The sequence below is a fragment of the Theropithecus gelada genome, chromosome 1 (genome assembly GCF_003255815.1).
Source record: "Theropithecus gelada isolate Dixy chromosome 1, Tgel_1.0, whole genome shotgun sequence".
In the NCBI taxonomy this organism is placed as follows: domain Eukaryota; kingdom Metazoa; phylum Chordata; class Mammalia; order Primates; family Cercopithecidae; genus Theropithecus; species Theropithecus gelada.
Window position 1 is genome coordinate 20,286,793 of NC_037668.1, and position 13,534 is coordinate 20,300,326.

Consider the following 13,534-nt stretch of genomic DNA (forward strand, 5'->3'; position numbering starts at 1 on the left):
ACAATGACACACTTCCAAATAACCCATGGTTCAGAGAAGAAATCCAAGGGGAGAACAGGAAGTATTCTAAGTTGAATGAAAAATAAAACAAATTTGAGAGAAGCCACAAAAGCAGTACTTAGGAGGAATTTATAGCACCAAATACCTATATTAGAAAAGAAGGAACATCTCAAGTAAATGACGTCAGCTGGTACTGTAAGAAATTAGGAGGAGAGCAATTAAATCTTAAGTAAACTAAAGAAAAGAAATAATAAAGATCATAGTGGAAATCAATGAGATATAAAACAGAAAAACAGAAAAAAAAATCTGTAAGCCAAAAACTGCACTCTGAAAAGATCATTGACATCAATAAATCTCTAACCAGGCTTATCATGAAAAAAGAAAAAAGTCAAAAATTAATCAATAATGAGGAATGAGAGAGGTGATATCCCTACCAATTCTTAAATAGTAAAAGGATTATAAGAAAATATTGTAAACAACCCTATGCCAATAAATTTGACAACTGATATGAAATGAACAAATTCCTTGAAGGACGCAAACTACCAAGGTGCACACAAGAGGAAATAAATAACATGACTAGTCCTATATATGTTTAAAAAAATTAAATTTATAGCTCAAAAGTTTCTCATAAAGAAAGCCCCAGCCTCAGATGGTTTCACTGGTCAATTCTACCAACGATTTAATGAAGAAATAATAATAGTTTTATATAAACTCTTCCAGAAAATTGAAGAGGAGAAAATGTTCCTAAATCATTATATGAGGCCAGCATTACCCTCAACCTGATAAAAAGTGTCTATTAAAGAAATCTACAACTGGCCTGGCGCGGTGGCTCACGCCTGTAATCCCAGCACTTTGGGAGGCCGAGGCAGGCGGATCATGAGGTCAGGAGATCGAGACTATCCTGGCCAACATGGTGAAACCCCATCTCCACTAAAAATACAAAAAATTAGCCAGGCGTGGTGGCAGGCGCCTGTAGTCCCAGCTACTCATGAGGTTGAGGCAGGAGAATGGCTTCAACCCAGGAGGCAGAGCTTGCAGTGAGCCGAGATCACACCACTGCACTCCAGCCTGGGCAACAGAGCGAGACTCCATCTCAAAACAAACAAACAAACAAACAAACAAAAAATCTACAACTAACAGTATGGTTGATGGTGAACAGTATACTAAGTGATTTCCCCCTAAGACTGGGAACAAGGCATGTCCTCTCTCACCACCTATTCAACATTACACTGGAGGTTCTAGCTAGTGCAATAGGATAAGAAAAAGAAATAAAAGGCATACAAATTGAAAAAGAAGAAATAAAATATCTTTATTCAGAGATGACATGATCACCTATGTAGAAAATTTGATGGAATCGCCAAAAAAAGCTACTAGGACTGATATATGAGCACAGCATGGTTACAGGGTACAAGATTAATGTACAAAAATCCACTGTATTTCTATTACTTAGCAATAAACAATCCAAAATTGAAATAAACAATGCTATGTGTTATACAATAGCATCACAATTTTGAAGTAGGGGCCAGGCATGGTGGCTCACCCCTGTAATCCCAGCATTTTGGAAGGCCAAGGTGGGTGGATCACTTGAGGCCAGGAGTTTGAGAACAGTCTGGCCAACATGATGAAACCGCTTCTCTACTAAAAAGGCAAATATTAGCTAGGCGTGGTGCTGCACGCCTGTAATCCCAGCACTTTGGGAGGCTGAGGCAGGTGGATTGTCTGAGCTCAGGAGTTTGAGATCAGCCTGGGCAACATGGCAAAACCCTGCCTCTACTAAAAATACAACAACAACAACAACAAAATTAGCTGGGCATGGTGGTGCATGCCTATAGTCCCAGCTACTCAGGAGACTGAGGCATGAGAATCACTTGAACCAGGGAGGCAGAGGTTGCAGTGAGCCAAGATCACACCACTGCACTCCAGCCTGGGCGACAGAGCAAGACTCTACCACAAATTTTTTTTAAAAAAATTGAAATAGGGATAAACCTAATAAAAGACCTAATGTTAGACCTGTACACTGAAAAGTACAAAACACTGCTGAGATAAATTAAAGAAAATTTAAACAGAGAAGTATATACCATGTTCACGGGTTAGACACTCAATATTGTTAAGTTATCAATTCTCCCCATATTTATGGATTCAGTGCAATCCCAATCAAAATCACATCAGGCTTTTTCTGTAGAATTACAAGCTGATTCTAAAGTTTATGTAGGCTGGGCACAGTGGCTCATGCCTGTAATCCCAGCACTCTGGGAGTCCAAGGTAGGCAGGTCACTTGAGGCCAGGAGTTCAAGATCAGCCTGGCCAACACAGTGAAACCCCACCTCTACTGAAAATACAAAAATTAGTTGGGCGTGGTGGCATACCTGTAGTCCCAGGTACTCAGGAGGCTGAAGCAGGAGAATTGCTTGAACTCAGGAGGCAGAAGTTGCAGTGAGCCGACATCATGCAACTGCACTCCAGCCTGGGCATCAGAGCAAGACTTCGTCTCAAAAAATAAATAAATAAAGTTTATGTGGAAACCCAAATGACCTAAAAAAAAGTCAAAATAATTTTGAAAAAGAAAGTTAGAGGGTTTACACTACCTGATTTCAAGACATGATCAAGCTACAATAATTGAGAGTGTGATATTGGCATCAAAAAGAGAAAAATATTAGTGGAACAGAATAGAGTCTAGAAATAGACCTACACGTATTGGCAACTGATTTTCAACAGAGGTACAAAGGCAATTCAGTGGAGAAAGGATAGTCTTTTCAACAAATGATGCCAAAACAATTGAATATACATATGCAAAAATGTAACTTTGATCCATACCGCATATCATATACAGAAATTAACTCAAAATGGATCAATGACTTAAATGTAAAACTTAAACCTATAAAACTTCTAGAAAAGAACATAAGAGAAAATCTTTGTGACTTTGTGCTAGGCAAAGTTATCTTAGATATGATACTAAAAGCACAATCCATAAAATAAAACATAATACATTGGACCTCACCAAAATTAAGAATTGGAGTGCCAAACGTAAGTGTCCATGAGTTTAGTATACCAAATACCACAAGAGTACAGAGGGCAATTGCTGGTTGCACCACCAGCAACAATTTCTCTCTTCTCCATAAAATATTTTCCTTTAGGAACCACCTACATGTATTTTATAGCAGCCACATGTTTGAGTGAAATTGATTCCATCCCAGATCCAAGGTGGCCCCTGCCTGGCATAATTTCATCTTTTCTACCACACACTGACTAATTCAAGAAGAGGAGATAATGCTGACCTAAGTCAGTCGGTGTATGGATTCTCTTGGCCAGTTCAGGTCTAAACCCAGTAAGTCTTAGGGCTTTTGATCTATGGCTGGGAAAGAAGACATTCTTTCCTTCTGCCTATAAATAAGCGAGCAATTTAGTCTCCATTGCTGTTGACAGTCATATCACCTCCATAGGAGAGGCTAGCAGAGGACAAAGCCAACACATCAGAGGAGGGTGAGGTCTAGAGAACTAACAAGAAACAGAGCCAGCATCCTGATCAAACCATGCCTGAAGCTAACATTACTTCTGAAATGTACAGCTATGTAAGATAATAAATTCTCTTTAATTGGTTAAAACCATTTAAATTGATCTTCCTCTGTTCCTTGCAACTAAAAGCTTCCTTAATGATATAGGAGCACAAAAAAGGGCCGATTAATTTTGTCTAGTGATGTTGGAGAAGTCTTCCCAGAGGGGAAATCACTTGAGCTTTGACTTATAGGACGAGTAAGAGTTCATCAGGAAACAAGAGAAGTAAAAATGATCAGCACTGCATCTGTCAGGCAGCTGCATGGCCCTCCATGACCCTCAGGTGACTTCAAGGGAGGCCTGACTTCCCTCCAGCACTATTGCTGAGATCCCATCACTCTGGTCCTCCCTCCCCCGTGGATCCGCAGGTTCTCATCTCCATTCTCCAGGCAGCAGTTTATTGCTAGTGAGGAGAGATATTAAAGCTACTCCGTCTGGCCAGGAAATGGAAAGAACCCAGGAGAATTAGCTGGAGAAAACCTATTAAGCAACAAAGAACATACCCAGCTGTCGAGACATCTTTGGAATTTTAAATCATACAAGTTGCCTTTGGAGTGGCTTTCCCAGCCTAGCGCTCTCCTCTTCAACAGGGCCTTGGAGACCAGTGGGGTTCAGAATTTTGCCAGCCTGAGCAACACCTCATCCATCTGCCTGTGTGCCTTCCTCTAACTTGGTTACAAGACTTTAACAACAAAATCCACCGCCATGAAACTCCTAAATAACTACCACGAGCCCTCTTTCCTTTTGTAAAGCAATCCTTTCCCTCTTGAGCCGAGATAAAATCCGGCCTTTGCTTTAGGCTGTTAGCTTCACGTCAATGGGAGTCCCTGCTTCCATGCAAGCCTTTTCGTTTGTGTTATCTCACGGGAGCTCACAGCAGCCCCAAGAACCAGGCAGGGGTGACCGGCCCCAGGGAGCAGATGAGGACCCAGAGGCTCCAAGAGATTAAATGGCTTGCTCAAGGTCACAGGGCTAACACCTAGAGGGGTCAAGATTTGAATACAGGCCTTTGGGGCCCATTTCTAGACCCCCATGCTAGCTCTGTTCTTATATAACAATTCTAAGAAAAAAAATCTTTGTTGTGCCTACCCAGGCTGCCATGTGAACAGGAGAAAACCTCACCAGAAGCACAAAGTATTCTGTCCTTCTGGAAACCTAAGAACCCACCAGGGGATCATGAGAGAACTCAGCTACCAAAGGGAGGCTTTAGGCAAGTCATTCAGCAAGTGAGTCTCCAATCCCTGCATGTGAAATGGCAATTAGCAGCCTCGTTGGCAGTTGAAAGAATCAAAAAAGTTCACTGTGTTCCCATGATAGGCTGGCATTCACCCTTTGTCCAGCTCGAAAGCTGGGCGGGGGAAACAGCCCCCAGCACGGCTGGCGTGGGAGCTGAGGGGTCCAGCCGACCCCAGCTCTGCTGGGACAATGGAAAAGCCGCTCACAGAGGAAGAGGTGAGAGGAAGGGCAACTTCCTACCTGCTTCATGGGAACCAGAGCAGAACCTCCCTGGGGCCGAAACCTGCACACCAGGCTCACAGTTTCCATCCTTCTCGCATGGCGACAGCAGCCACGCTTCCTTTCCCACACTGGGTATCCCCGCCTGAAACCACCTCCCCTACCGCCCAGCCTCACCCAGAACAATAGAACCAGGAGGCCTCCTAAACTTAGTCAGTCTGCCTCCAACCCTGCCAGGCAGGCGGGCTAGGTCTCCTGCCAGCATCCAGGGTTGCGGTGGGACGTCCTGAGCTGGGCTGCCTGGGGTTTTGGTGGGACTTCATGAGCTGAGCTGCCCGCAGTTGTGACGGGACGTTGTGAGCTGAGCTGCCCAGGGTTGTTGTGGGACCCCCTGAGCTGGGCTGCCCGGGATTGTGGTGGGACGCCCTGAGCTGGGCTGCCCGGGGTTGTGGTGGGACCCCCTGAGCTGGGCTGCCCGGGGTTGTGGTGGGACCCCCTGAGCTGGGCTGCCCGGGGTTGTGGTGGGACCCCCTGAGCTGGGCTGCCCGGGGTTGTGGTGGGACCCCCTGAGCTGGGCTGCCCGGGGTTGTGGTGGGACCCCCTGAGCTGGGCTGCCCGGGGTTGTGGTGGGACCCCCTGAGCTGGGCTGCCCGGGGTTGTGGTGGGACCCCCTGAGCTGGGCTGCCCGGGGTTGTGGTGGGACCCCCTGAGCTGGGCTGCCCGGGGTTGTGGTGGGACCCCCTGAGCTGGGCTGCCCGGGGTTGTGGTGGGACCCCCTGAGCTGGGCTGCCCGGGGTTGTGGTGGGACCCCCTGAGCTGGGCTGCCCGGGGTTGTGGTGGGACCCCCTGAGCTGGGCTGCCCGGGGTTGTGGTGGGACCCCCTGAGCTGGGCTGCCCGGGGTTGTGGTGGGACCCCCTGAGCTGCACACGGGGAACTTTGTCTGGCCTCTCTCTCTGCCAGCCTCCTCCTTTCATCCCTCTGGCTCAGATTCCACCTGGTAAACCCCAGTGAAGAAATGAATGAGCACAGGTATGGGGGTGGGAAAGCTGGGCCAGGAAGCACAGAAGACTTCCCTCTGAGGAAAAAGCTGGGGATATTTATAAGTCAATCTAAAGTGAGCACCCAAAGCTGGGCGCAGTGGCTCCTACCTGTAATCCCAGTTCCTCAAGAGGCTGAGGCAGTAGGATCACTTGAGCCCAGGAGCTCGAGGCCAGCCTGGGCAACATAGCAAGACTGTCTCAAATAATACAGTAAAATGAGTACCCAATAATCCCGCCACACTTCCTTGGAATGAATATTTCCCCAGTCTCCAATATGATGAGTTCATTCCTTCTCCTCGATCCCCAGATGGCCTGCATCCTCCTCCCCACCACTCTCACACCACCATGCCAGTAACCTTGCCTTGTCGTTCCTTGGGGAAAACCTGAGGCAGGAACCCCCTCATCCCTGCATACCACAAAACTTACAGGCCACCTGTGTCAAGACCCCTCTCTGTTACATGTATATTTAGAATAGTTAAGTTTAAAAAAAAAAAAAAAAAAGGCCACTCTCTCTGCTCCTCCCGTGAGGAGAGACAGTGTCCCTGCAGCCCTGTACCCATTCCTGTATTGAACCCCCTCTCTCTCCTGTCTCAAGGACAGACTTCTGCTCATCTTCTTTCTCCTGCATGTTAACTTACCCTTTTCTACCCAATCCACCCTGCAGTGTGTACAATATAGTGTCCTAGTATCTCTTATTTTAAAATCCTCCCTCTTGTGAACTTAACCTGGAATCGTTTTATCAAATCCTCCCTCAGTCTCATCTCCCCTCCCTCTGCTCCTCTGTTCCTTTCCTCCTTATCCACAGCAAAACCTTCTTCCGTTTGTTTATTTATTTATTTATTGAGATAGAGTTGCGCTCTGTCACCCAGGCTGGATTGCAATGACACGATCTCTGCTCCCTGCAACCTCTGCCTCCCAGGTTCAAGTGATTCTTCCCCCTCAGCCTCCTGAATAGCTGGGATTATAGGCGCATGCCACCACACCCGGCTAATTTTTGTATTTTTGTAAAGGCAGGGGTTTCACCATGTTGACCAGGCTGGTCTTGAACTCCTGACCTCAGGTGATCCACCCTCCTCGGCCTCCCAAAGTGCTGGGATTACAAGCATGAGCCACCGCACCCAGTCCACAGCAAAACTTCTGTAGAAGGCCAGATGAGGCGGCTCACACCTGCAATCCCAGCACCTTGGGAGGCCACGGTGGGAAAATCACTTGAGCCCAGGAGTTTGAGACCAGCCTGGCTAACATAATGAGACTCCGTCTCTACAAAATATTTAGACATTAGCCAGGTGTGGTGGCACGCCCCTGTAATCCCAGCTACTCAGGAGGCTGAGGTGGGAAGATCACTTGAACCCGGGAGGTCAAGGCTGCAGGGAGCCGTGATTGCACCACTGCACTCCAGCCCGGGTGACAGAGCAAGTCCCTGTCTCTAAAAAAAATAAATAAATAAAAAATAAAACCAAATAAAATAAATATCCAACTGCCTACATGATATCTCCATGGAAATGTCTAGTAAGCATCTCACATTTTACTCCTGGATAGAGCAGGATTAGCCTTCCCTTAGTCTTCCCCTTCTCAGTAAATAACACCACCGCCTACCTCGTTACTCCATCCAAATTCTGTTCACTTCTGTCTGCACTGCCTTCCCCATGCCAGGCCACCACAGTCTCTCCTACAGGGTGTCCCTGCTGACCCTCTTGCCCATTTACAATCTATGTTCCACACGCAGTGAGAGTGATCTTCTGAAAACATAACTCAGATCAGGCCACATTCAAAATTTGAATTGTTGAGGCCAGGCGCAGTGGCTCACGCCTGTAATCCCAGCACTTTGAGAGGCTGAGACAAGAGGATCGCTTGAGGCCAGGAGGTCAAGACCAGCCTGGGCAACATAAGGAAACCCTCCCCATCTCTACTAAAAATACAAAAAAATTAACCAGGCATGGTGGTCCACGCCTGTAATCCCAGCTACATGGGAGGCTGAGGCAGGAGAATCGCTTGAACCAGGAGGCAGAGGTTGCAGTGAGCCAAGATCACATCACTGCACTCCGGCCTGGGCAACAGAGTGAGACTCCATCTCAAAAAAAAAAAAAAAAAACAGAATTGCTCAGTGGCTTCTCATCACACTTAAAATTCAATCTCCTTGCCCTGGTTCAAAAAACTGTGCCAATCCAGACCCTGGCTAAGCCTCTACTCTCATCACATCCCATTCTACCCCCATGTCCTCCCCATCCTAGTCAATCTGACTTCTTTCAACTCCTTACCTGCCAAGCTCCTTCCTATTTTCTGGCCTTAGCACATTCTGTTCCCTCTGCGTAGCATGCTACTCCCTGCAACTTTGCTCTTATCACTCAGGACTCAGTTTAAGTATTTCCTCCTCAGAAATTTTCTTCTTGTCCACCCAACCTCCCAGTAACCATCACCACCTACCCATATTAATTCTCATGATTACATGTATAACAGTCCGATAATTTTTTGCTTCTCCAGTGTTTGTGATTTGTCTCCCACCATGATAATTAAACTCTGCAACAGCAGAGACCTTATCATTCCCATTCAACGCTGCACCTCCAGCGCTTAGCACGGTGCCTGGAACATTGGTCAGAGTCAATAACTATCTGTCGATTGCATGAAGAAAAGTGTCCTGCACAGGCCTATTGCAATTTTTCAAAAGGGTTTTTAGAGTTGGCAAAGTCATAATTAGAACCATGTATTGGGCAGATTAATATACAAAAGGAGAGAACTGGGGCCAGGCACGGTGGCTCGTGCCTGTAATCCCAGCACTTTGGGAGGCCGAGGCGGGTGGATCACTTGAGGCCAGAAGTTCAAGACCAACCTGGCCAACATGGTGAAACCCTGTCTCTACTAAAAATACAAAAATTAGCCAGGCATGGTGGTGGGTGCCTGTAATCCCAGCTACTCGGGAGGCTGAGGCAGGAGAATAGCTTGAACCCAGGAGGTGGAGGTTGCAGTGAGCCGAGATGGCACCACTGCACTCTGTAGCCTGGGCAACAGAGTGAAACTCCGTCTAAAAACAAAAAAACAAAAATCAAATACAAAAGGAGAGAACTGGGCATACAGGGACCTTTTAGGGGCTGGGATGATATGTCAAGGGAGGTAAGAAGACATACTGCCGCCAGGTGCAGTGGCTCACGCCTGTAATCCCAGAACTTTGAGAGGCCGAGGCAAGTGGGTCACGAGGTCAGGAGTTCGAGACCAGCCTGAGTGAAATCCCGTCTCTACTAAAAATACAAAAATTAGCCAGGTATGGTGGCACGCACCTGTAATCCCAGCTACTCAGGAGGTTGAGGTAAGAGAATCACTTGAACCCAGGAGGCAGAGGTTGTCACGAGCCCAGATCACGCCACTGCACTCTAGCCTGGTGACAGAGCGAGACTCCGTCTAAAAAAAAAAAAAAAATACTGCCAAGATTGATAAAAATGACAAAAATCAATAATATCCAGCCCTCCAAAAGGCAGGGAAACAAGCATTCTCGTGAACTGTTTTTGTCGTTGTTGTTGTTGTTTTGGAGATGGAGTCTCTCTCTGATGCCCAGGCTGGAGTGCAGTGGTGTGATCTCGGCTCACTGCAACCTCCACCTCCCGGGTTCAAGCGATTCTCCTGCCTCAGCCTCCTGAGTAGCTGGGACTACAGGCGCCCACCACCATGCCCGGCTAATTTTTTGTATTTTTAGTAGAGACGGGGTTTCACCATTGTTGCCCAGGCTGCTCTTGAACTCCTGAGCTCAGATAATTCACCCGCCTCAGCCTCCCAAAGTGCTAGGATTACAGGCGTGAGCCACCGTGCCCAGCAGGAACTGTTAATGATAATATAAACTGTAAAATGTTTTCAGAGGAAAATGTAGTAGTATTTATTTAAAATATTTAGTGTTTATATTTTCTGACCCAACATTTCCATTTCTTGGAGTTTATCCTACAGAAAAACTCCCACAAATGCAGAAAGGATATGTGTACAGAAACACTGTTGCAGCATTGTTTATAATGGTGGAAACTTGGAAACAATCCAAATAGCCACAAACAGGGGGCTGGTTACATAAACCACCATCTAGCCACACTATAGACTGCATATCACTATTTGAAAGAATGATGCGGGCCTCTGTGTATTTTCATGGGAAGATGTCTAATATATTTTGATAGGGGGGAAAACACAAGGATGAACAGTATACACAGTTCTATTTTTGTTTTAAAACAGAAATAATATGTTAGAATATGTATAAAAATTTCAGAAGAGAATGCACTAAATTGTTGATGATAGCTATTTCTGGGGGGGTCAGTATGGGGAGGGCTCTGCTTTCTACATTTTGTATTTCTGCAATGTTTTGGGTTTGTGTATCTGTGCATTACTTCTGTGATCAGAAAACACAAAGAGCAAACAAGAGGTAATGAACCACGTGAGGCCAAACTAGGATGGTGGAGAGAAGGGGCAGATGCGAGAGTTATTGATGATGACACAGACAAAATGTATACCATGAAACTAATACACAAAATGTGTGTCATGAAATTTAAGGCTGGGTGACTGGGAAGGTGATGGCCCTATAACCAGTATGTTAACACCGAATAGCCACATTTCAGTTAAATGCCCAGATTATAATTGGGCATCTCTCACAAGTGACAGCCACCATTCTGGTTCTACCCTTTTCTGGCCACTCAGCCCAGTGTGACAAAAACCCTTTCCTTCATTCCCCACAGCATAGCAGAGAATGGGCTGCCAATACCACCCTTAAACGTAAGCAAAAAGACCCTTCCCTGAACCCACACACACGCACACATGCACTCATACATACACACAAGCATTGTTAATGAACACAGGTGACTTGGCAATTCCACTCCTAGGTATATCCCCAAAAGAACTGAAAATATGGCCAGGCGCGGTGGCTCATGCCTGTAATCCCAGCACTTTGGGAGGCCGAGGCAGTGAGATCACTTGAGGTCAGAAGTTCAAGACCAGCCTGGCCAACATGGTGAAACCCCGTCTCTACTTAAATACAAAAAAAAAAAAATTAGCCAGGCATGGTGGTGCATGCCTATAATCCCAGCTACTCAGGAGGCTGAGAGAGGAGAATCACTTGAATCCAGGCGGTGGAGGTTGCAGAGAGCCAAGATCACACCACACTCCCTAGCCTGAGCAGCACAGTGAGACTCTATCTCAAAAAAAAAAAAAAAAAAAAAAAACCTGAAAATACATGCCCACACAAAATCGTGTATGTGAATGTTCGTGGCAGCATTATTCATAATAGCTAGAACCCTAATGGCCATCAGCTGATGAATGGATAAACAAAATGTGGTGTATCCATACACTGGAATCACATTCAGCCATGAGGTACTGACACCTGCTACAATATGGGGGATCCTTGAAAATATTGTGCTAAGTGAAAGACATCAGTCACAAAGGACACATATTCTACAATTCCATTTATATTGAATGTCCAGAATAGGCAAATCCATAGAGGTAGAACGTAGATCACTGGCTGCCAGGGGGTTGGGGAGGGGAGAATGGGAAATGACTGCTAATGGGTACCGGGTTTCTCTTGTGCTGATGAAAACGTTCTGGAATTGGTGGTGGTGGTTGCACAACTCTGAATGTACTAGAAACCACTGAAGTATTCTCTTTAAACGGGTGAATTGTATGGTATGTGAAAATGTTACGATAAATCAAACACACATGGCTGGGAGCGGTGACGCACGCCTGTAACCGCAGCACCTTAGGAGGCCAAGGTGGGAGGATCGTTTGAGCTGGGGAGGTTGAGGCTGCAGAGAGCTGTGATCATGCCACTGCACTCCAGCCTCGGTGACAGAGTGAGTGAGACCTTGTCTCACACACACACACGTGCAGGTACCTCATTCTCTCAGGAGCTGAACTCAGTGCTGGCACAGGGCACCACATAATCCTAACATCCTCTTTTGTGACTAACATTTCTCACATTTCTCCACATCTCTTGTCTTATGTCTTCAAAACAAAGGCAACGAAATCCGAACGCTGAAAAGGTGTGTGGGCTGCCGCACAACCAGTGTTGCTGATGAACCCTGCTTTAGAGTACAGGGAAGATTTCAGCGGAGAATTGCTTCAGTAAAAGAAAAGACAAATGAATTAATTTGTCATACCCTTTTATATAAGCACAACATACCTTTCACCAGGACGCTGAGTGTTCGTTTTCTTCCTTCCCTTCCTGTTTCAAACACGACTATGGAAGTATTCGTCGACTACCAGAGCGTTCTTAACTGTTGTGCATAGTAGTTGAGGAATATTTTCAATATCGAATAACTTGTATTATGGAGCCAGGCATGCTGGCACATGCCTATAATCCCAGCTACTTGGGAGGCTGAGATGGGAGGATCATTTGAGACCAGAAATTTCAGACCAGCCTGGGCACAGTGAATAGTGAGATCCTGTATGAAATTTAAAAATAATAACAAAGAGTATGGTGCTAGCAAAATACCTAAAAATAAATAAATAATTCTTATTACTCTTAAATTAGTAAATATGTCGGCCTAGACGTAAATGCATAAAGCTCAGTTATTGATTCTTTACATTGGCTGTGAGGTAAACACTAGATATTGAATACTAGAATTGGAAATAGTTTTATTTTTGTAAAAACATGTAATAAAACTTAAATTTTTGTAAAATAAAGTTTAAAATAATTGTTTTTATTCAAAAAATTTGCTTTCAATTTTTTATATTCATTTATTTAAACCAATTATTTTGCCTTTTATTTAATAGATAAGTTGATGCCTTTGGCCCTTCAGATTGTTATAACAAATTATCTTGGATTGGGTAATTTATAAACAACAGAAATGTATTGCTCACAGCTCTGGAGGCTGAGAAGTTCCAGACCGAGGCACCTGTAGATTCAGTGTCTGATGAGGGCCTATTCCTCATAGCTGGTGCCTTCTGTGTGTCCTCAAGTGATGGAAGAGGGGAACAAGCTCCCTCGGGCCTCTTTTTGCCTCTCTCTTTTTAATCTTTTTTTAATTTTTAATTTTTCTGGGTACGTAGTGGGTGTACATATTTGTGGGTTATAAGAGCTGAGTGATACAGGCATGCCGTATACAATAATCACATCAGGGCAAATGGGGTATCCATCACCTGAAGCATTTATCCTTTGTGTTACAAACAATCCAATTACATTGTTTCATTGTTTTAGGCTTTTTTGTTGTTCCTTTTTTTTTTTTTTTTTTTTTGAGACAGGGTCACCCAGGCTGGAGTGCAGTGGAGCAATCTCGGCTCACTGCAGCCTCGACCTCCCGGGCTCACGCGATCCTCCCACCTCTCAGCCCCCTGCGTAGCTAGGACTATAGACACGCACTTCCACACCCTGCTAATTTTTGTGTGCTTTTGTAGAAACAGGGTTTTGCCGTGTTGCCTAGGTTTTGTTATTTTTAAATGTACAATTATTTTTTACTATATTCGCCCTGTCGTGCTAGCAAATACTAGATCTTATTCATTCTTTTTCTTTTTTTTTTTTTTTTTTTTTTTT